This window comes from Lissotriton helveticus, chromosome 5_1, assembly GCF_964261635.1.
Source record: "Lissotriton helveticus chromosome 5_1, aLisHel1.1, whole genome shotgun sequence".
In the NCBI taxonomy this organism is placed as follows: Eukaryota; Metazoa; Chordata; class Amphibia; order Caudata; family Salamandridae; genus Lissotriton; species Lissotriton helveticus.
Genome location: NC_136065.1, coordinates 1765314251 through 1765339246, shown reverse-complemented (window position 1 = coordinate 1765339246; position 24996 = coordinate 1765314251).

Sequence of the window (24996 nt, the reverse complement as noted above, 5' to 3'; positions counted from 1 at the left end):
CACCCCCTTTTCTGAATCATTTTGTCCACCATAAGCGTGGAAGGGTATACTCAGATGTGAGTCCCTTGCTCATTGCACCATCAGGATTCAAGCAAGCCGGGCCGACGACGCCTGAAATGGCAGAAACCGGTCCCCGGAAGCTTGTTTCCTTCCCAGTACAAGAATTGGCTTGGTAGTTTGGTTTGCCCTGTTCCCATCATGCACTGGGACAGGAACAGACTAATTAGCATATAGCCAAGTTCTGAGCTGGGATGGTGCAGTGAGCTAAAAAACGGTGATGGATCAAGCCCTGATCTTTGGACTGGGTAAGAGTGGTCTGCTTAATTCAGGCACTCTGTTCATCACGACCCCCTTTTCTGAATCACATCCGGAGCATTTCAGGTTCGGGGTCTTCGTATCTCGGGGCCACTAGAACTCTAAGCCCCCTGGGTACTCGCCCAACATCGAGATATCTGGTGAGCGATTTCATTTCCCACCATTTCGCTACCTCTTTCTTTCGGAGTTTTTCCAATTCTGCTAGTAGTTTCTTAGTGTCGTCGTTCTCTGTCACTTGTAGTTGGGCTGTCGCTTTGTTTTTGCTGCCTTTGCCCGTGTCTGTGTCTGTGAACACATCCAGTGCTGCCTCTTCTCTTTCCTTTTCCCATTCCGCAGCCATACTGAGCGTCTTTCCTAATTATTTATTATTTGCAAAGATTCACTGCCTGTGTGTCTTATCGCCTCTCACAGCCGGGCTACCTCTCCCATGAACCACGTTGTTAGCCCGCTCCCTGCTATTCCCAGCACGCGCCGTCTTACCTGACAGTCTCCGACTACTCTCCAGCGATCGCAGACTCCCAGACAGTCCGCTTCGTGCTTATTTCACAGGTTACTCGGAGCCTTTGGTGACGGTTCCGGGGGGCGCTGGGTGTCTTTTTCAAAAAGTCAAACCACACAAATGTCCTTGTAGACACAGCGCATCCAGATCGAGGAGGGTCAGCGTTGGGTTTCCAGGACAAAGAACCCTTTGTATTGTGACCAAACCAAGCTTTTAATCAAAAGAAGGCGCTGACTCCGTGAATCAAAATCCAAACGATATTTAATTACTCAGTTGCTGCTTAGACACGTTTCGGCGGCTTGCTCCCGTCTTGTTCGCTACATCTGCATAAACATTTTGTTAAGCTATATATACACACATACATAATCACATGAGCATGCGATTGCATTACAGGTTTCAACTAGCTAGTGGTTGTTATGGTTACAGGGTCGTGACACTCATGGACGGACATAGAAGAGTTCATGACTTGCACATTACAAACTCATGGCAGTCTTTTTACACTCTTGCCTGAAAATTAAAAACACAATGATTGCAGTTTTTCGAATTCGTCCCTAATATGCTTGATGTTAACATTCACACACGCATATTTGAAAAGAACACCCTACGTTAGGTGGAAAGTGCATTACCACTATTATCACAAATCAAACTCAATACGTGCTACACTGCTCGTAACACACTCGTGTGTGCTGGGTTTTTGTGTGGCTGGTCGTAACATTGCAGTCGATTTTCTAACATTAATGTTATTGGAAAGCGATGTAAGTGACTAAACTATCAATCGCGTACTAGCAAGAACTCCGGAATATATGCCTTAAATGACAGGTAGACATCAGTGATGCTGCATGTAGTCAATACTACTTAAGTAATTAGCTCAGTTCGGCATTCGTTAGATATGCAAACTATATCATCAGACTAGGGCATGTACATCTGCAGTATTCCCATTCATACTGACGGTGCTGCGCACAACGTTATACCCTAATGGTAACTCACATGGTGCTGCTCGTGTATAACAAAACCCGTTCAGTTGCCTTGAAGGCTTCCCTCGCTTGTGTTTGAACACCACAACCACTGCGCATGGTAGTCTCGTCTCCAAGTGGAGTTAATGACTGGGGACTTGTGTAGTGAGTGTTTAAAGTGAGTGGTGAAAAAGGTGGACATAAAGAGTGAGGTGAAGTGGTGAATTCTAGGAAAAAGTGAATGTGGTGTCCTTATGTACATGTGATCTAAGTTACTTAGTATGTAGTAGATGAACTGCAGATGTTTTAAGAATGGTACACAGGAAAGAGACAGTACAGACTGGTTTACAGATGTACATTAAGGGCTTCATCCGCGTTCAAACCGAACGGGATTTTAGAGTTCAGAAGGATTATGTATCTGGACTCTAGGCGGCGTAAAGCCAGTTTGCGATTCCCTCCTCTTATGTTTCTGGGTACCCTGTCAATGACGAAGTAGGATAGGTTCTGGGCATTCCCTTCATGTAGCTGGTTGCTGTGCCTAGCTACTGGGTATGTTGGGTCTTTGTTCGCTATTGCCCTCAAATGTTGCAGGATTCTGACATGTGCTGGGTGGATGGTGGACCCCACGTACCTTTTGACACATACACACACCAACACGTATACCGCGTATTCTGTTTTGCACGGATATTGTGCTCTGATGGTGTACGGTTTTTGCCTAAAGGGTACATTGACATCGGTCGTGTTAATGCCATGGTTACACACTTTGCATTTGCTGCATTTTTTAAACCCTTTCTGGGTTTGTAACCAGTTGTTGGGCTTTTTAATGGCAGGGGCATTGCAAACCAACTGGCTGCGCATTGATTTGGCTTTCCTGAAGGTTACAAGTGGTGTTTTACCCACCGCCTGGCCGATGGTTGGATCATTACGTACCAACGGCCAGTGCCTCCTAAGGATCTTCTGGAGGTTCGTGTGGTACCTGTTGAACCCCGTGATCAATCTGGGTGGTTGCCGTTCCCTATTGTCAGCGCTGGTGCTTTCTTTTGGGGAAAAGAGGAGTTCCTGCCTAGATTTGGTGCTGCATTTAAGTTCTGCACTCCTGCAGGTTTTGTCAGTGTATCCCCTATTCTTGAGTCTGGAAAACAGGTTCTTTTTGGCCATTGTCAGTCCTTCTGTGGTACTGCAATTCCGGGTCATCCTTAAGCATTCAGCATATGGGATGGACTGCTTAAGTGGTGTGGGGTGAAAGCTTTGCGCGTGCAGGAGGGCATTGCCTGCTGTTGGTTTGCGGTACGCACGTTTCTGTATTGTATTGTTGTGGACAAATAGCTCTAAATCAAGGAACTGGATGGTGGTGGTGCTGGTGTTACATGTGAATTTTAAATTTAGAGCATTTTCATTCAACTCACATGCGAATTGTTCTGCACTCTCAGGGCTGCCCTGCCACAGGATAAAAATATCATCAATGAACTGTTGGTCATGGTTTCTGAATGAGTTACTTGCAACACCTGCTCCTCCCACCAGCCCATATGCAGATTCGCATAGCTGGGGGAGAAGCAAGTTCCCATGGCTGACCCCTGCATTTGTTTGTAATGTAGTCTGTCGAACATGAAAGTGTTGTTTGTTAAGCACCACTCAGTCATTTCAAGCAGCATGCAGGTGTGTTTGTACAGGTTGATTGGCCTTTTTCCAAGGTAGTGTCTAAGGGCATGGAGGCCATCCTTGTGCCTGATGCTTGTGTACAATGATTGTACATCCAAAGTCATGAATAAATAGTTCTCTTTCCATTCCACATCGTAGATTTTGGCTAGGAAATCCCCAGTGTCTTTAATGTACGCAGGTAGTTCCTTCACTTCGGACTGTAAGAAGTGGTCTATAAAGACACTGGTATTTTCGAAAAGGCTCCCTATTGCTGATATGATCGGCCTGCCTGGGGGTACTTTGTCATTCTTGTGAATTTTGGGAATTAAGTAAAGTTGGGGAGTTACCGGGTAGTCATTCTTCAGGAACTCAAACTCGTGTTTACTTAACAATCCCATTCCTTTCCACTTGTATAGTTCGCTATGGTATTTTTCCTGTATACCTATGATGTGTGTTGGACTTATTCTCATGTAGCATTCATGGTCTTGGAGCTGTGTAAGTGCTTTCTGATTGTACAATTCGAGTGGCCATAGGACAATGTTGCCCCCCTTGTCTGACCATCTCACCACGACGTCAGATCTTGCCTTGATTTTCTCCATCAAGTTGTTATACTTCCTCCTTTGATCGTCATTTTGTGTCATACCCTCCATAGTACTCCGGATAGACAGTTCTTTTAGGTCTTTTATCACGCAATCCGAGAAGAGGTCCAGTCCATCTTTCGGCATCATTGGCATAAATACCGATTTGGGTCTGAATCTGGTTTTTACCGTTTGGTAGATATTTATCTCTGAGTTTGCAGCCGTCCCGCTCGGTGTGATCAAGTCAGTTTCCCTTTGCTGTTCAAGGGCTATCATGTCCTGTAGTGCCTCCATGTTTGCCACGCTAAGCATCTGGCCCTTTTCACACAAAGCTGATGTCTCTGTTGCGTGCTGGCTATGATTAAAAAAATACTTTTGTAATTTCAGTTTACGGACATAAAAGAATAAATCTATGCGTGTTTGGGCGTAGTCAAAGTTAGTGGTGCTACAGTAAGTGAGGTCCAATGATAAAATTTCAAGTTCCTGTGGTGATAGCTCCATGTTGGTCAGATTGATTACTGTGTTGTCACCTTCCATCATCGTCGTTTGTTGCATCTGTATTGCGCTTTGGTTTGCTTTTGTACTTGCTTTTCCCCACCGTCTGTCTTTTCTCCGCCAGCTTTTTGTCGTTGATTTTGGTTTTGTTGGCCTCCTCCCCAATCCTGTCTCGACGGGAGTCGCAGTTGTAGCGTCATGAGGCGCTGTATCCGTAAAAAAGCTAGTTCTTGTACTGGGGTAGGTGCGGGGTCTGTGGCTCCTGCGCTGTGGTTACTTTCTGCATCAGTCTCGTATTCGGAGCTGGCTCCGCTTTCGCTTTGCTCTGTTATAGCATTCTGATCCCCAGTAGCTGTCACCGGTAGTTGGCGCCTTATTTGATCATATTTTCTTGCAAACGTATATATTCTCCCGTTCATGTAGTCATTTCGGTCCCTCTGAAATTTTATAGCCTTTCTTTCTTTGATATCATTTTCATGTTTTAGTATTCTTGCCTTTATTTCTTTCATGCCATTCGCAATTTCATCTTTATTCTCTTTTGTGTCAAGTTCTTTTAGTATTTCTTCAATTCGTGTTATCATTTTGTCCCTGTCGCTTGCCGCAAACTTCATCAGGATTTTAAGCCTATTTTTGGGACGACTGTGCACTGTTATCCGCCCACATCTGGAGCATTTAAGGGTCGGGGTCTTCGTATGTCGGGGCCACTAGCCCTCTAAGCCCCCTGGGTACTCGCCCAACATCGAGATATCTGGTGAGCGATTTCATTTCCCACCATTTTGCTACCTCTTTCTTTCGGAGTTTTTCCAATTCTGCTAGTAGTTTCTTAGTGTTGTCTTATATATATATATATATATATATATATATATATATATATATATATATATATATATACACAAACACACACACACGCCTGGCACTCTCTCCAGCAGCACACTAAACACATTTAACTGCTTGGTGCTCTCTCCAGAACACTGTTCATCTTCCAGTTTATTTTTTCTACTAGTACATAAACCAAAGCTTTCTGAGAGAATTGAAATAAAAAAGTTCATCACTCTTTCTGCTTCAAGGGACAATTCTTTTATTTGATTCTCCAAATCTTGATACCATTCCTCTTGCTGATACTATTCTTTCAATCTTATTCAAAAGCATAGCATAACTCCTAAAAATATACCTCCAACACATGTTTCATGATTCAAAACTTTGGAAATAATGAAATTACATTATTAATCGGTTGGCTCTAAGGCCTGAAGAAGAGATATATTTACCCACACCACGTTACAATACCTACCACTTCCTCAATACCTCAAGCTGTATCATGATATTTATTTTGTGGAAGGTGGATATAGTTCTTACTTGACTGCTGTAAACTGAAAACAAGAACATTTACACTAAGCATTGACATTTGCATTCATATAGAATGCCCTTTTAGATGTAGTTCTGTCCTGTCACAGGGTCTTTAGCTGAACATATAATCCTAGTCTTAAGAGTTTGAACAAATGTGCATAAATAGTTCAAATTTTGTTTTCAAATCACAAATAGCTTCAGGATACTTCCCTGATACACAAAATGTTCATTGTCTAATCCTTAGGGAACCTTGATGCTTGAAAAGTAAAGCTCATGTTGCGAGGTCCAGCTGCAGCAACATTGTATCACAAATCTTCTGGCAAGATGCCAAGAACTGTGAGAGAAATGTTGTGCAAGAGTCTGTGGCCCAATGGGAAAAGGGGTTCAGTGCAGATTCTCTATTGTGTGGCACATTCCCAACACTCCTGCAACTTGAATCCACACTCTGTATTGGCCACTCGTATTTCTTTGCTGGAAGGTCCTCAGCCAAAATTATCTCAAGGTTCTGATTCCAGGGACACAAACCCAACATGACGGTAAGTGGCACTCCCCGTACCCTGACATCGGGCCTCTTAACTCAACATTCAGTATCTGGCTATCAGACATTAACCTAAAATGTATCTCAATTTTTCAGCCGGTCATGGCTAAACTATGAATCGTGACAATGGGTGAAGCTCTCCTGCTTGGTTATTTTAGATCTTAGACCTAGGGACAATGTTGTTTTCACTTTGGTATTTTATGCTGTTTACACAATTTCCCATTACTTAACTTATTAAAAATAGTTTTGCTGTGGAGGACTGGTTGAAGCAAAAACTGTCTTGTGGGAGACAGGTTTGAGTAGAGGTGTGTCACAGGAGAGGTATGCCATCATGCACAATATTATTCAATCAAGGCGGAACCACCTCTTTTGTATTCACAGAGTTTACAGGACACCCCACAAGTTATCAAAATGCACAAAAGGTGTTACCCCGAAATGTCCCAAATGTGGGGAAGTAAGAAGCAATAATGTGCACATGTTTCTGGAATGCCCGGCTTTGCAAACTTTTTGGAGGGATGTAAGTAATTCACTGTGTACAATAATTGGAGTACAGCTCCAAGTAAGCATCTCTCATGTATTTCTTGGGTTACCAGAGAATCACGACTCTCTTACTCTAAATGTTAAAAAACTAATTTTCTACTTAATACTGTTGGCTCGCAGGGAAATTTGTAAAAAATTGATTAATGCTATACCCCCTAGTAAAGCCGAGTGGTTGTTCTCCATTAAATATATACTCGCATTAGACAGAGTCCTAATAACAAGACGAAACGAGTTCTGGGTTCCCCTCGAAAATTGGATAAATGGTATTGAAAATTCTTAGTAACTGTCCGATGATTAGGCCTCTATACCGTTCATTGCTTGGTTATTCCGGTGGTGGCAGACGAGAGGGTCTGGTCGTTGGACAAGGCTACCTATGGTCGAAGTATGAAGAAGCAAGGCTTAGAGAGATCCAACTTAGGTCAAGCAAACGAGAGACTATTATCTATGCCTTTGCGCTGACCTAGGCTAATGAGGATATAATTTTTTTTTTTTTTTTAAATATATATATTATTCAATAAAGATACCTCAAATTGCATTTTGGATAATTTACATGCAATGTCACCTTTTTTTCCTGGCATTATATCCAATTTTGGCCACAAACAACGATATGATCTTGCACTTCTCCAAGTCTTCCTGGAGCCTGAAGCCCATACTTTACTTCAAATCATGGAACTCCAGGCTGCCGTCATTTACCTCGAGTACACTTCCCAGATTCTCCTATTACCTGTGTACTTGATCTAGATAACCCGAGAACAAAGCTCTAACTGAAAAAATATGAACTTAAAATTAAGCTGACCTTTTCTGGGCCTGTAAATTCCTTAAGCGTATCATGATCTAACTGGTCAGAATTCACAATAAACAAGAAACTGTGCCTCACCGCTCTGGATGTGTGTGCAAAGTTGCTCATGAGTTCCCCATAAAACTTTGTGAAATCTTACAAAATGATCATGAAGTTAACATAGGTTTCAAAGTTTAGAAGTATTATGTTAGCAGACAAATGCATGAGAATCAGGAGCCAGGAGGGCACAAAGCCCACTCCCAAAGGAGAAGATTCTTGCAATGATCTTTAACATCCCCACCATGTCACCTAGTTAGTTCTTCAGGTGCATTAAGCCACCTGCAAGAAACCGGCTCATCCCTACAGGATTACGTGTTGTTCCTTAAACAAATGTGTCTAAAGACAAAACAAGCAGCAGCTGGAGAATATTTATCCCTGTTTTAAACAGAAATAAACACTTGCAGCTGTAAAACTTGACCCACTGAATATGTACATGTGATTTACTACAGGACCACAACATATACAAATTTGATCAACTCCGCCAAGACTACGGCTTATGCCAGGTCAGTTCCTCCTCCATGGTCAATTACTAGCCATGTGTCGCCGTCTCATGCACACGGTGGACAAAGAACCTCCACTGCATGCCGCTATACAAACCTGGTAACCCATGGATACTGGGTGCCACCTGGTCACATGGCTCTATACAGCTATCAGAGAAAAGGGACATCTCTAGCATCCCTCAGAACAATATGGGAAGAAGACATTGTACGTCTGTTACATCATTCTGAATGGACCACAGCCAGCATAAAGTCTCCTGCAAGGCAAGATTAAAAACTATACATAACACTATCCTCCACAGAACTTATTTAACACCCATTAAACTAAACCGGATGATCCCGGAAACATACCTCAAGTGTTATAGATGTCACTCCAACGATCCCCCCCTGAAACATATGCTCTGGCCCTGTCCCACTCCAGCACACTATTGGCGCGTGATACACAACACTCTTACCACTGTCTCTGATCTCCCCAATCTGAACACGTGGGTGGCAACTACCTTGGACATCTATGTAAGGGGAAGAGATCACAAGGTACGGTGCCCAATTTGGGAACTTGTCCTTCTGTTGGCCAAAAGGCCTCTCTCACTGCGGTGGAAGGCTGACCAACCCCCACTGTAACACAATGGCATAAGACGTTTCTCAGATGGGGAGAAGCTGAGTGTGTTAACTTGCACAAGGAGGAAGCTCAACACCTCCGAAAGAAACCCAAAGCAGTGGCCTGGGATACCATGCTCACACAGTTCCAAGAACTGGTGTGCAATGAGGCTCCTTCTCTCTCCTCGAAGAATGATAACTGTTTGGCCCACCCAATAAACATTAGGTCTGAAGACCAAAAGTGGGCGCTGCAGGCAAAATGGCCAAATTTCCCTCCCCACCACTCCGGCAACACCACCCACACTTGTGTGTGATCTCAAAATTCAAAACTGTATTTCTTTAACATTCATAAGCGTTTTCGCCTTGTACATTAGATGATATCACTGCATAGACAGAAATTAATTAAAAGCGAGGTTTTTAGAAACATTCATGGCTTGTTCGCCGATGACAATGCCATTAGTGAACCAAGAGGTAAGTCAATAGTTATGTAAATCCTAAACGTGGCCTAGGCTCTTTTTAAAGATGGAGCTATATTATAGTCTATTAAATCAAACATAGGAGGTGCTTGCACAGTGCACATCCTGAACTCAAGTATTTAAAAGTGTGCTCATGTGTTAATGAGGAAAAAAGGAGACTCTGTGAAGTAAAATATTTGCCTAGGATCATACAGTTTGGACAGGCAGGGAAGCCAGTATTGACTACAGGTTAAATGGATTCACATTTTGAACCTGAGCCACCACATGGCTATCTCTGTCTCTCTCACCTGTTTACATCATAGGTTACTGTTTTGTCTTTCATTCTTGGATCAGGACTAGAAAAACAAGTACAGAGATAGCAGAGCTGACTCAGGGCCCCAGACCCAATTAACAAGCCAAGAATTCATTAATTTATTTTTGGTCGGGGGTCACGCTCTACTCACTCCTTCATAGTGACACCTCTTACAACCTTATAACATAGGCAAAAATAGGGGTAACCAAATTTTTAAATGACTCCATATGATTAGGATATGCCTACTTGGTTTAATTCCAATGAAAGTCAGGTCTAGGGGTCTGGCATGACTATGGGCTGGATGCAGGAGGTCCTTTTTGCTGTAATTTCCAATATCATCTCTCAACTTAAACCCAAGATAAAATTCCTACATGGAACAGCTCACTGAGGAACCGTTGGCTCATGGATGTTATTTTGGGTCACAAGGGTTAGCAGCTGGAGTGCCCCTTGCGACCATGACCACAGAGGTGGCATAATCAGTGCCAAGAATACAGGAGTGGCTCTGCATAGCTTATTTGTTGCCTTCATTACACTAACATTCAATAATTTTCTATTATTCCCTACTAGTGTAAGAAGAATTGAGCACACTTAGCTGGAACAGAATATTTGGTGCCAGCTGTGGTAAGTAGAAATGGTTTTAAATGTATGTTGTCTGCATGCGAGTAAGGGTGTGTTTATGTGCGAGACAGCTTGTGTAAGTATAAGCATGTGTGACTATGTGTAAGTATGTGTGTGTGAGTGAGTGACAGGTAGTGAGTGAGATTGGGTGAGATGAAGGCCCAGATTTACTCCTCTTTGATGCAAGGCAACACTGCATTCAAGGGAGAGAATAAAAATGGGCCAATAGACGGAGATATGATGCTGTTTTTCTCTCCCCTTGCTCTCGTGCACTTTTGACATTCATGAACTAACGCCCACACCTCTGCTCCATAGTGCAAGGGTGTGTGTGTTCTCTGAAAAATAGGTTTTCTAATGGAGGGGGAACCTTCCAGTACATAAACTATACTTGTATGTGTGCTGTACTATGCAGCTCATGTGCAAAGTTGGAAAAACAAGGACAAATGAAAACATTTATCTTTGTATTGCCTGGCTCAAGGAGGCTTAAGATTTTGGCGTAAATTCCTGTATACCATTGTTTGTAGATAGGGATTTGCATCAAAACCTGTTGGTGGTTGCTTGGGAATGTCATTGCACCACCCATGGAACAGCTGCTTGCTACAAAGTAACGCAGAGCAGAGCACAGCGCAACTTAGCATTGCTTTGTGGTACTATCCAATGGAAATTCTGATTTCCATTGAATAGTAAATCCCACCCTAACATGGCATTGGGTTTGTGTCACAAATGTGATGCAAACCTAGCGCAAAGCATTTGTATGAGTGGGACTGAGTCTCAGTAAGTATGAGTGAGTGAAAATGAGTGATATTATGAATGAATGCAAGCGAATGAGTGAGAATGAATAGAAATAAGTGTAAGGAGGTGTATGAGAGTGAGCGTACGAATGAATGAGAGAGAATGTGAATGAGTGTGAGTGAGTGAATGTGAGTGGGAGCGAGAATGTGATGTGATGCTTGTCAGTTTTTAGTTGGCCCTGGCATGCTGAAGGTAAATAAGATAGATGATTACTGGCATGCATGCAGCAATTATAAGCGTAACAGATACCTGTAACAAAATACTGACACACTGAGGGCAATTCTTAGCATAAAGGGTACCAATGGTTAAATACTAGTACTGGCATACTAGATGTAATTCATGTCATGTAGGGCACCTATTGAAAAATATTGGTATTCTTGAGGAAATATGTGGCATGCAAACACAAGTTACAGAATGCAAGCACAATAGAGGCAATTCGTGGAGTATACGTGGACAACCTGGCATATGTAAGGGTGGCAATCATGACAAAATGCTTGCTCTGGCATACTGAGGTATTGTTGACACAAGAGTTTCCTATGTTGTATGAATGCCATAGTTTGCAGAATTCTGGCACTGGCATATTTTATGTCATATTTGATATAAAGAGGTACCCATGAAATATAGGGGCACCCATGACAAAATGCTGCCCCTGCTGCAATGGAGCTAATTTTTTTCATATGCGCACTGACCAGGCGCAATGCCATAGGGCTCAAAGGCCCAGTCGTGTGTGTCAGCTTCCCACACTGTTAGAAGGTTGTTCTGACAAAATGGTCCACCGGATGTTTTGCTTTTCGAGCACTTAATTTTTGAGCTTTTACTGTGGTGGAGCCTCATAAATGGGGACTCGCCCACAGTGAAAGCATAATGAAAGAGAATGCATGGGGATTTTACTGGTGTCCTCCTGGCTTGACCAGGCCGCTGCGCAGCAGCTGCAGTAAAGGACACCAGGCTGGTTACATGCAGACACATGTGTACATACGTGAGTGCACGTGTACGGGTTGCGCAGGGGGAGATTCCTGGCGTGCGCAGTCCAGGAGCAGCTACAAAGTAAATGGTGTGGCAGGACTTATGCGGAATTGGGTGGTGACATGGATAGGCTTTATACAGTGAGAAGAAACATGCCAAGGAAAGTCAGTGTGCTTTACAGAGTGTATTCCATTATTCTCTTATGGGGGTAGGGAGCACATGGGCTTGTTTTACTTTCCCAAGGCCTACAGATTCCAGACACACGCTAAATTCCACTGTAACGGGTGTGAGAAGAATTATTCAGCAGAGCCCAAAGTCATATTTGTACAGCGACCTGTTTTCTCCCTTAGTTAAATTCTCTCGCACCAGGCATAGGAATTCCCATAGGTGGTTCTCGGACGATCTCAAGGCCCACAAATTAAAAACGCGCCAGTTGGAACGCACTTGGAGACGTGACTATTCTGACTCCGCCAGACAGTCCTATCTGGCCGCATGTAAAGACTATAAAGCAGCCATCAGGTCAGCTAAAATGGAACACTTCTCTAAAAGGATCTCATCGGCAGCAGACAAACACAAGGAGGTATTCAGAGTCCTGAATGAGTTAACTACAGATGACAGAACCCTTCCAGCTCAGACCCCCACTCAGGAGGCCTGCGATACTCTAAAAATCATAAAAATCAAAAAGTCCATCCCCCCCTCCCCCAGTCATCCCCACTGGACTTCTCCTCTAACAATCCCTTGATTCTCACCACCTTCCCTGCTCTGGATCCTACCTCCCTAGCGGAACTTGCCACCCGTGTGAAAACTGGCTCCCCGAACGACTGTTGTCCACCATCTGTCCTACGGAGCATATGTCTCAATCTGCCAGACTGCATTCTACACTTACTCAACAGTTCCCTCAGCAGTGGCACTGTTCCTGCCTCTTTCAAGGAGGCCATTTTGGTACCCCTCCTTAAAAAACCCGGCGCCGATCCTGCGGAGCCATCGAATTATCAACCCATTTCCCACCTTCCCTACTTCTCCAAACTCATAGAGGCCCATGTCACTCGGTGCCTGTCAAACTTTATTGAATCTTCCGGTCATTTCGAGCCTAATCAGGCTGGCTTCAGACCTGCCCATTCCACTGAGGCCGTCATCCTGGCAGTCCTGGACACACTCAGGAGCAACGCGGACGTGGGGCTTCCTCAAGCCCTCGTCCTCCTGGATATGTCGGCCGCATTCGACACGGTGGATCACAACATCCTTCTCCGCCGTGTCGAGCAGGCAGGCATCCAGGGCATCGCTCTTGAGTGGGTCAAGTCCTTCCTCACTGGAAGAACACAGGCGGTCCGCCTGGGCCCTTACACCGCCAAAAAATCCCCCACGTCCTGCGGAGTCCCCCAGGGCTCCTCCCTTTCCCCGCTTCTATACAATTTATATCTCCGGCCACTGATTCAATCTCTTCTGAAATGGGACATCATAGTCTATAATTACGCCGACGACTTGCAACTCATCCTTTCACTTAACTCACCACATGCCATCAATACTTTCCACGCAGTCATGATCCATATTCAACTCTGGATGAACCAGAATCAATTAAAGCTGAACCCCGGAAAAACCAAGCTCCTTCTCCCTGGACTCAGTCACGCCCCTTGGGGCCCGCAGTTCTGGCCTCCAGAGCTCGGCTCCCCCCCTATTCCAGCAAAAACAGTGAAAAGCTTAGGCGTAATCATTGACGCCGAACTTTCCCTCAAAGCCCAAGTCGGAGCGGTAGTCTCATCTTGCATGCACCAACTTCGGAGGATTCGCAAAGTCCGTCACCTTCTCCCCCCTGTGGCACTCACTCAAACTGTTATCTCACTTGTGCTCTCCCGCTTGGACTTTTCTAACTCTATTTACCACGGTCTTCCACAATTTTTGACACACTGCCTCCAAGTCGTCCAGAACCAAGCGGCCCGCTTGATTCATGGAACCCTTAGATGGCAATCAGCCAAGCCCCTATTCCATAGCCTTCATTGGCTTCCAATAGACCAAGGGCTGCCTTCAAGGTGGCATGTCTCACCTTTAAAGCCCTTCACTGTTCTGGCCCTGGATTCCTTAAATCCCTCATCCATCCTCACTGTCCAATACGCAACCTCCGATCAGCTCACCGTGACTTACTAGTCACTCCAAAAAACAAAACTAAGAAATTCGGCGGTCGCTGTTTCTCCTATCTCGCTCCTGTGCTCTGGAACCTTCTTCCTCTTCCAATCAAATCTTCTTCCTCCCTCTTTAACTTCAGAAAATTGTTAAAAACCCACCTTTTCCCCTCCCTAGGTTAGGCTTTTGCTTCCAGCGCTCCCTCCTCACTCACTCGGTCTACCAGCGCCAGGAAGCTTCGGCGTTAGTGCGCTCTACAAATGCCACCTAAGATAAGATAAGAGATCCAGAGATGTCATATTTCTCTGAGTCATTCATAACCAGGGCCTGGCTGGGGGATGACCTCAGCAGGCTGGATTGATAACCTTTCTTCCAAGAGCTAAGACCTCCACGCCAAGGAGAGAAGATGGGTGGAGCTACAGGTTCATTCATCAGTAGCTGACACCTGCTGCCAGGCTCTAGGCCCCTCTGGAGGGAATGCAGCCTGGGGGAAGGGGCTCTCAGAGACCATGTGGCAGGAGATCCTGGACGACGTCATTTTGAACAAACCCAGATGCCTGGGCAGGAAGGAGGGAGCAGGGGCAGAGAAGTGATGTGTCACTGTGTGATTAGGCTAACAGAGACTTCCTGCCAGCCCCCTCCCCAACTTCTTAAAATAACTTGCACAGGAAGAGAAGCTCTCTCTGGGGTGTGGTCTGCGGAGGCAGAGGGTGCTGGAGCCTGGCGCAATGGGCAGTCGGAAGGAGGAACCCCCTGACTTCCCCAGGATCCTGAACAGCTCCAGGAGAATAGCCGAGGACCAGTGCGCAAGGGCCTCTGCACAGGGAGAAGAGAGGTCCAGGAGGAGAGCAGGCAAAAGGCTGGCACAGGGAGCCAGTGAAGACAGCTTCCTGCTGAACCCCCCTCTCAGAGACCCAGAGGGCGAAGGAGAGTGCTCTCAGTGGCTGGGGAGCACCACCAGGAGCAAGAAGAGGCCAAAATCGACAAGATCGGTCTCCTGGGGGCTGAGATCAGGTCCCCAGGGCTCCGCTGCCAGTCTAGAAGATGCCCCCGGGGTGTGTCAGGTCCCGGGGGCTGCCCCCAACACGAAGTAAAGTCAGGGAGCGCCGTTGTGCTCCCCGTAAAGTGACACCCAAAACAGGTGGCCAGGAGCCCACACTGACCCCCGACAATAGCGGAGGGCAGGGGGCGCCATCACACCCCTACGACGAGGTCTATGGGGGCCCGGGACCCCATCCCTGGGCCCCGAAGCAAAACCAAGTTTCCAAAGGGGGGCCAGGAGCCCACCCTGGCCCCCGGCGAAGATGCGTCAGTCGGGGAGCGCCAGCGCGCTCCACCATGAGGAGAGGAGACAGGGCCCGGGACCCCATCCCCTGGCCCCGATGACGCAGCGTGGTGATGGGGGGACGTGTCATGGCATTTCCCCTGCAGAGCGAAGACAAGCCGGGGGGCACCGTCATGCCCCCTGTGAAATTAGGCCCAGGGGCCGGGGACCCCATCCCCCGAAGAGAAAGAGGAGGACGGAGGAGTGCCGCCGCACTCCCCCACAGCCCCAATGGACTGGCAGGAGGCTCCATTTCTGCCCGCCGGAGTGGGCAGACCGAAAAGGATAACTGGGCTCCCGCGGCCACACCAGAGAGGTTCAGGGCCTAGCGGGGAGCCAGCGGGAGACGGGGGCCCCAGAGAAGATAAATGGTGCTAGGGGCCTAGGTCCGACTGGGCCCCCGAAAATCAGTCGATCGGCCGGATGTGGTCTCCCCGAGCGGAATGACTCACCAGGGGGTCCAGGTGGGACCAAACCCTCCAGTGCTGCACGGACGGCCCACTTTCTGGCTCTCCCCAAAGCACCGGGAGAGCCGCTGTTCTAATATTCGAAAGTTGCCATAATGCCTTGCAGGTCAGGACCGGCATGCAAGGGCAAATGGCGGTTTTGTCTGCTTGTGGTGGCCCCAGGAGAACGGGGTCATCACCACACAGGTGCAAAGTTGCAGGGGAAACTGCTTAAGAAGCGCAGTCTCCCCCAGCACGAAATGGAAGTCCCTCCCCATGGGGACTCGGCCAGCCTTTTAACACCTTCTGGGCTGGAACTTTTGTTCCACAGCTGAGGGTGTATAGGGAAGTGCATCTAGGGATGAAGAGCTGAGTTGGAGAAGGACATCCCCTGGAAGCGAAGAGGTGTGATTGCACCCATAAATGTTTTTTTTTCTGGAGCGACTGAAGGTCACATGTGTAATGTGAAGTACCTGTGTAAGATGATGTCATAAGCAAAGTGGGGTTATGTTGCCAGACATTCCTGCTAGGGTGTCTGGCTGTATATGCGTAATCCTGTGATTTCATCTGTGATGCCTTTAGAGTCTGTAATTGCAATGCATTCTAATGATCCACAAATTGATTAGTACTGTCATTCTAAAGTGATGCTTGAACATGTTGGGCCATATGTAGGTAAAGTACATTTACCGATTCTAAAAAACCGAATTTTACCGATTCGGTATTTTAGAATCGGTAAATGCTAAGTAGCAAAAAAATCGGTTAAAATTACCGAATGGGTAAGATTCGGATTCGGATTCGGTAATTGCCATTCATTCCTATGGGCCTGGAGGCCCATAGGAATGAATGGCAATTACCGAATCGGTAAATACCGATCCGGTAAAATGGGGGACACATTCAAGGGTGCCAGGGTGTCACTTTGACACCCTGTTGCACCCCTGAATCGTGCTTGTGCCCTAAGGGCATGTATGTCTGCCACATGGCACAGTTGAAAATGCATTGATTTGCATTTTCAAAGGTATTCCTTATTTACAACCAACTTATAGTTGGTGGTAAATACCGAATCCTAAAATGGGAAAACCACTCATTTGAGTGCTCCCTATTTAGGCCGCCTACATCCCAAATGCCCAATACCGGTTGGTAACGGCCGAAATTCGGTAATTTCGGCCGTTACCGACCCGTATTGGGCCACCTACATCTGGCCCGTAGTCTTGTTGCTGCATTTAAGTGAAGAACTCAGACTTCTAGCCCTTAAGATGTCAAGGTGTATACTTCATGGTCAGTAGGAGATGCTCAGTCAGGGTTGTGTGTCACCAAGGCAGGGTTACCTATTTTAAATGCTTGTTGAGATAGTGGGGTGGGTCGCCACTGGGATGGTGCCAGTGCTAACGGCCCTCGCTCCGGGTTATTTTCAACTAACTGCATTGAGGGCAAGATAATGCGCATACACAGGAGTGTTGGTACTAGACCCCACCTCCTGCGGGAGGGATGGAGATGTTATGCAATGTCACAAAGTAATTCCAACATCTTATGTATATTTGTAAATTGGTGCATAGTATTGAGTAGTGTGTGTGTTTAATAAATGTACTCTTACTTTTATAAAGCAAAGTACAGACTGGACAATCAATTATTGAGTGTTATTTCTGCACACCTGCAAATGGAGATCCCTAGCCCACACCAACTCCCTTGAGTAAGCCTCAGACTGCTCTGCAACACCACCCTCTGAGAGTCAGGCGCTACAATTGGGTGGTTGGTTCCCAGTGAAGGACAAATGTAGTCATGTTATTTGTGCAGGCCTCACAGATACTGCCTCGTTTTCCAACACACACACATACACAGACACTTCTAAAGATGCTGTGGGCTGGCTGCTCTGGCGTCTTATCACAGCGCACCCGAGTATTTCACAGGTCTTTAAAAGACCATTTACTTGATAACAAGGTTTTCTTGTTTTTTCACCCCTTATTAGAGCCCCTGCATTTTCTCTCTGCCTATTCCATTTCTATTGTGCAAATTATTATTGCTGTCACAGTGAGAGAATGCATTTCCTGAAAAGTAACCTTAGGCTTTGTTTTTTTGCAGTTTTATACCGCTCGAACTCCACCTGAAGGTATTAAGACATTTTCCGAAAAATTAGGTCAACTCCTGGGGAATGTTAGGAGTCAGTGGCTTAGCACTCCATGAAACGATTTGAATATTTAATGAGTGCACTTTCAGTGCCTATGGCATTTTAGCATATTTATGTGAAAATTGTCTATTCAAAGTCATTTGTCAAGTTCACAACATGGCATCATGTACCTGAGAGTGTGTCAGGCCATTTGCCTTGGCTGTGAATCAAATGTGGCAATCACACAGTAATGCGTCCATGTGCAGAGCATCCTTTCTGTGTGCAGAGCCAACACGGGGAGGGGGGGTTGATTCACCAAAATGCCTGGGGTAGCATAAGTGACATTGCAAACCATTGACCTTAATGACATGACAGGAAGTGACATCAAATGACCCTTGAACCTCATTTTTTTCCAGGAAGCCATATCACATGACCCTAACATTGCAACAATTTACATTGCCGAAGTTCCTTAATAACTGCATGATTAGTATAACAGCATAACAAAGACAAATGTATATTTTAGCTACCACCATTATTATGGTGCTGACTTGATCTTTGAATGTTCAGGGAGGGGGGGTAATACTTGCTCTGAATTGCAGTGAGTGAGCAAAGCGGGTGAACCACAACATTTCTAGGGGATTTCTGACCTGAGAATGGGGTCAAAAATGCATTTTAAAGCACAATTATAGAACAGAATTCTTGTCTGCTCATTGACTATTTTAGAGAGTTATATTTTTAGTGTGTGTTTTTTGTGCGCAAAACATTTTGTTCGGAAGGGTGCCATTTAATTATATTTAGAAAATAACAAACAAATTACTACCCTTCTGGGGCACGTGCACAGCACACTTATATTCAACGTTTTTAAGTCATAATGTACATATTCAATGTAAATTATGTAAAATCAAAATGATATTACTGCCATGCTTAACTAGCATACATTTAGCTTGTACTATTTTATTTTTAACGACATTGTTCACCTTCGCTGTATTGCCAGCATACATTTCCCACATTTTACACCAGTCGCATGTCTTCTTGCACCTAATAAAGTAATTGCCCTCTATTGAGTATTAGGTATTAAATATTGTTGAACCACAATATCATGGTGAACGTTCAGTCACTGGAAAATAACGTGCAACATTAATGATGAAGTAAAACATATATTTTTTGTTCTCATTAATATCGTTTGTTAAAAATAATGATGACTAAAATATTGTGCATTTAATATAGTTAGCATTAGTGGTGTATTTGAAATGTTTTTTTGTTTTTTTAAACAAAGATATGTTTTGTTAGGTGTTCAATGATGATAAATAATATGGAAAATGATAGTTATAGGATGATCCCATTAAGGTGTTGTTTTTAGGTTTTTAAAAATATGTTTATTGACGTTTATAACGAAGAACAACTGAGTAATACTTTAAAAAAACATAAATAGTGCCAGCAGGTGTAGCATAGAGCCAGGGCATTCACAATCAGTTAATACAGTAATTGTACACTTAGAGGCAATAGCTTTCCCAGCAAGATCTTAAAAAGCAGCACAGTCCCCCAGCGGTGTCTCAGACACCACAAGGGAAGGATGAGCACCGGGGAGCGGTAAACAGCGATTCCTAGATACCATACGGTGTCCTGCTTATAGTAACCGCGGCGTAGGTAATGACTACTACAGCCATGGTTGAGTGGTTTTAAGAATTTTATTAACACAACCGCTCTCTGGCATTCGCGTTTGGCCTCTAAGATGGCCGCCCGCCTATTTCCCGGCATGCCCTGGGCGTTGGCACTCGAAACACTAGAGCGCGACACCACATATCTCCCCCTTTTGCAACAGAAGGTAAAGACAAGCAGGGGGGGGCAAGGGAAAGAAAGGATGTACAATACCCAAGAGTCTTACTTGACCTTCATGTCAGAGTCCTCAAATTTCTGGGGATTCTCTGTCCCATGTCGTGTCGCTCTTCCACGACCTTTCTCTTCCACGGATGCTGGGGCTCTGTGGTGTTGGCTGACCTGGTTCTTCCATGCCCTCATTTCCTCCAGGGTTGTTCAGTTCTTCACTACCTTGGTTGGGCACGGTTGGACCTTGAGCTGCTCCTTCAGATGTCCGTGTCGTTTCTGATGGATTGATTTCTTCCGGGACAGTTGGATTCATTTCTGCAGGGTTTCCCCACTTCATGATTCGATTTCATTTTGCCATCCTGTCCTGTGACCATATCTTGCCATAACTCAGAAGGGCTGACCTGGCATATGGCTCCACGACTTGTAAGGGTGGACTAAACTTACTGTCTCCTTTCTTCTTTAACACAGCTTGTTTCACCCTTACCCACTCGCCCTTTTCCAGGGTGACTTCCTTGGCATTGTGTCTTTTGTTGTAATGTTCAGTGTATAAGGCCTGCGCTTTGTCGATGTTGCGGCGCAGTACTGCCGGGGACCATTTGCTTTGAACGATGAGTTGTTTCGAAGCTAGATTATCTCCGGTGAAGGGATCACATCTGCGCAATATTTTGAATGGGCTGTACCCGGTGTTCGCCGGGGGGATGCGATAGGCCCATACCATATGTTTTAGATCCTTCTCCCAGTACTTTCCCGCGCTTATCGCTGACTGTACCGACCCCATGATGACACGATTGAACCTCTCTGCTTGTCCATTCCCTGCTGGGTGGTACACCGGTGTGTGTTTGACTTCTATCCCGTTGCGGTCCATGAATGCCTTCCATTTTGCTGAGACGAATTGTGGCCCATTATCACAGGTCACGATCTTTGGGATGCCTTCACTTAAGAACGTGTTGGTGAGGAAGGACAACACCACATCTGTATCGGCCACTTCACATACGTCCACTTCCGGCCACTTGGAGTATCTATCCACTAGTACTATTGCATATTTGGGTACCCCGTTGGTATCCAAGATGGGGCCCAGGATGTCCACCGACAACACTTCCCAAGGACTGGAGGGGCAGGCAAATCTCCCTAGTGGGGGCGCAGCAGGACCTGTGCTTTGTCTGCATTATTGCATTGTTCACACATCCGGACATGTTGTTCTACTTGACTGTCCATGGCAGGCCACCAATACGCCTGCTTTACCCTGGCCTTAGTTTCTACATTTACCAGGTGTCCTTCATGCAGAATGGTAAGAAGATGATTTACTAAGGGTTGCAGGGGAACCACTTTGTCTACTCTTAGTAGGAACACTGTGTTGTCTCCAATGGATAATTCTTCTCGGACTTCCCAAAACTTTCTCAGATTGCTGTCAAAGTGTTTCTTGTCTGGCCACCCTTGTGTTACATATGTCTTTACTGCCTTAAGGATGTCATTGCCTGCGTAGGCCTCCTCCCACTCATGCTCGCTTATAACCGCCTCATGGTCTTGCGTGAGTGCAACCCTGTATTCTTCCCATTCCGTGGGCTCTTGGTCCGCCGCTGGTTCCATTGCCTCGGCCCTGCTTAGGAAATCTGCAACCTTGTTTCTGGTTCTGGGGAGGTACTCCACTTCGTATACGTAATCGAGTAGCCCAAGAGTCATCTTCGCGATTCGGGGAGTTGCATGTGCATGCCCGCAGGAGGTCAGGACTCTCACCAGTGGTTTGTGATCCATGCGGAGCAGGACGTTTGAGCCCCATAGGAATTGTCTGAACCGCTCCATGGCCCAGACTGCAGCCAACATTTCTTTCACTATCACGCTGAATTTCTCCTCATTGGGTGCTAGTGACCGGGATGTATGACGTTACAACGCATACTTTTACAACGCATACCTTTACAACGCATTTTTTACAACGCAACATCCATTACAACGCATTCCATTACAACGCATGCCATTACAACGAATTTTTAAAAACTACCTTTACAACGCATTCCATTACAACCCATAACATTACATTGCATGTATGGTAAGTATTGGATAGTGTAGGGGTAAAAATTACTATTCTTACTCCAGGGGGGTGCAACAGTAGGGTAAGTGTTGGATAGTGTAGGGGTAAAAATTACTATTCTAACTCCAGGGGTTGCAAAAGTAGGGTAAGTGTTGGATAGTGTAAGGGTACTATGCGTTGTAATGTTATGCGTTGTAATGGCATGCGGTGTAATGACATGTGTTGTAGTGGTATGCGTTGTAATGTCATTCGTTGTAATGCTTGCGTTGTAATGGCATGCGATGTAATGGATGTTGCGTTGTAAAAGTTTTGTTGTAATGGTAGTGCGTTGTAAAAGTTGCGTTGTAAATGTTGTTTCCCAGTGACCGTGATGCGAAGCTGATAGTGGTGACTTCTCCTTCTTGAGACCTTTGCATTAGCACTGCGCCTAGCTCCTTGTCACTGGCATCTTTGGTTAGAATGGACAGGGCTGTCTGATCAAACCCGCTGAGCGGCACTGCAGCGCAGATGTCAGGTTTTAAGAGGTCAAATTCCTTTTGATTTTCCTCTGACCATCTGAAGGAATTCTTCTCCTTCAAAAGTTGTCGCAGGTGGGGAGTCTTGGACGCGAAGTGGGGAACAAATTTACTGTAAAACTCCGAAATCCCTAGGAAGGAGCGGATGTCTTCTTTCTGCTTCGGTGTGGGTGCTTCTTTGATTGCTGCTACATTTGCTCGTTTTGGCTCTATCTCCCTTTCACTTATCTCATGGCCTAAGTACGTCACTGATCCTACTCCAAATTTGCACTTTTCTCACTCAGCAGTGAGTAAATTTTGGGCTAATACCGTCAGTACTGCCTTCAGTTTTGCATCGTGATCGTGTTTTGATTTACCCATGATGAGGATGTCGTCTTGAAAGTATTGCACCCCTTCTATTTTCCGGAACAACCGGTGCATGAGTTTTTGGAATACTGCGGCAGCAGACGCTAAGCTTAACGGCATCCTTAGGAACTTGTAGCACCCAAACGGCGTGATGAATGATGTCAGATGATTGCACGAAGGGTGTAGGGCAATTTGGTGGTATGCTGAGGTAAGGTCCCCAGTGGAGAACCACTTGACTCCCTTTGTCCTTGCCAACATCTCGTTTATTCTGGATAGTGGAAACTTATCTACCACTATGTTCTTGTTAAGCTCTCTCAAGTCCACACAGAGGCGCACTTTGCCATTCGGTTTCTGTGCGACTACCAGTGGTGCAAGCCAATCTGCGCTTTCAATGGCTTCGATGACATTTCTTTCCAGTCGATATAGTTCTTCCTACACTGCACGGAATATTTTGAACCTTGTGGCTCACTGGTTTCGCTCCCTCCTTGAGGCTGATTTTTGTCGGTGAATTTTGTCAGCCGACCTATAGTCCCTTTGAAGACCTCACAATATTCCTCCTTCCACATGTTTTCTTTATAGGTTTGGACTGTGTCTGTCATGAGCACTTGGGTCGTTCCACCTGGGTTCAGTGGGATGCCGAGGGCCCCTTGGTCCATCCACCCTCGTACTGAGGGTCCTTTCTCTGCGACGTACAATTTCCCTTCAGCTGTCCGCTCTTTGAACTCGAACATCAGTTGGCGATAACCTACCATGGGTATGGGTTCACCTGTGAACGTGACTGGGTGTATGTCTGTGGGAACCAGGTGGGCACCTACTCTGGGTTCGAAGTCTCGCTCCCATACATTGCGTTGGATTATGGTATACGGAGAGCCTGAATCCGCTACCATGAGCACCCGTACTCCTCCTATCGACATTTCTAAGGCAGGCTTCTTGGATTTGGTGCAGTCTATTCCTAGTACTAGGTCATCTATGCACAAGACTTCATCTTCTCTTTCTTCATCTGGGGTCTCGTGTTCTCTGTCCGACTCTTGAGTGACGTATTTCACTTCCGTTTTTCTGGGCTTGCGTCGGGATACCTTCTCATAGTGCCCCATTATACCACAGTATGAGCACTTGGCCCTGAAGGCTGGGCATCCTTTATCATTGCCTGCATGTGTCTGGCTCCCACACCTATAGCAGGTATTTCTGCTGTCCCCTTGCGGTCTTCGGCGTTTGGGAAACCTGGCTGGGTATTTCTTTTGGCCTCGCACTTTGCGTTGTATGTTGCTGCATTACTTCTCATTTGCTCCTGTCCGAGATCTTGTACACTGGGGTCTTGTTGATGCTTTATCTCCTTGCTACTTTCACGCACCTCTTAGACAGTTACGCTTTCTTCACGAGCGCCACAACCTCCTTGAGAGGGGCTTCTCCGTTGACCCATAACTTTTCTTAGAATGATGTGTTTACTGTGTGCATTATGATCTGGTCTCTGATGAGTTCGTCGTGAAGTGCGCCGAACTTGCATGTCACAACCAGCTTCTGTAGCGCTGCTACATACTCATCTATCCATTCTCCGCTGTTCTGTTTCCGTTGGTAGAAATTGCACCTGTCAATTGCGGTGCATACTACACATCAACATCAACTCTCTGAAAACCTTGAAAATAACCATATGCTTCATTTTTCTGTCTGCTTTCCACCTGCATCACAGTAGACATAGCTCTCATTCTGTTAGATACGATTTTCATATGTTACTCTACAAAGGAAACCCAGTTGCCCTCAAGTTATTAGACCTTTCGGAAGCAGTTGATACAGTATCTTGTACTATCTTGATTCAGTGACTTTTTCAGATGGAAGTCTGCAAAAATACCTTCAGGTAGATAAGATCCTTTATTGCAGACAAGTTACAATCATTTTTTATGTCCCCGTTCAATTCCAATCCCTCATCTCTATCTTGGGGTGTCCATCAGGTTTCTTTTCTTAGTCTGTCACTTTTTAATATTCACATTTCATCTCACCTTTAGCTGCTTTTGTAAAATCTTTTGGCCTTGATCTGGTCTCATACGCTGATGACACTCAGGTAATAATATCTATCTTTAATAGCGAAATAGTTAAAGACCTGTAGCTACCTCGCTGGGCTATTCATAATTCTGGTCCCTCATATCGCAGGAAGAAATTCACTGATTACCTTCCCCCAGGCATGCTCAGGTAATATTCCTAAATAGTGTTGATGGTTTTTCTTATAAAAAATGCTCAAATGCTTAGCCATGCTTTCTCTGATCTATCGTCCAGACTATGGCACATATGTGCAACAGTTCATAATTTGTGATTGTCAATTATTT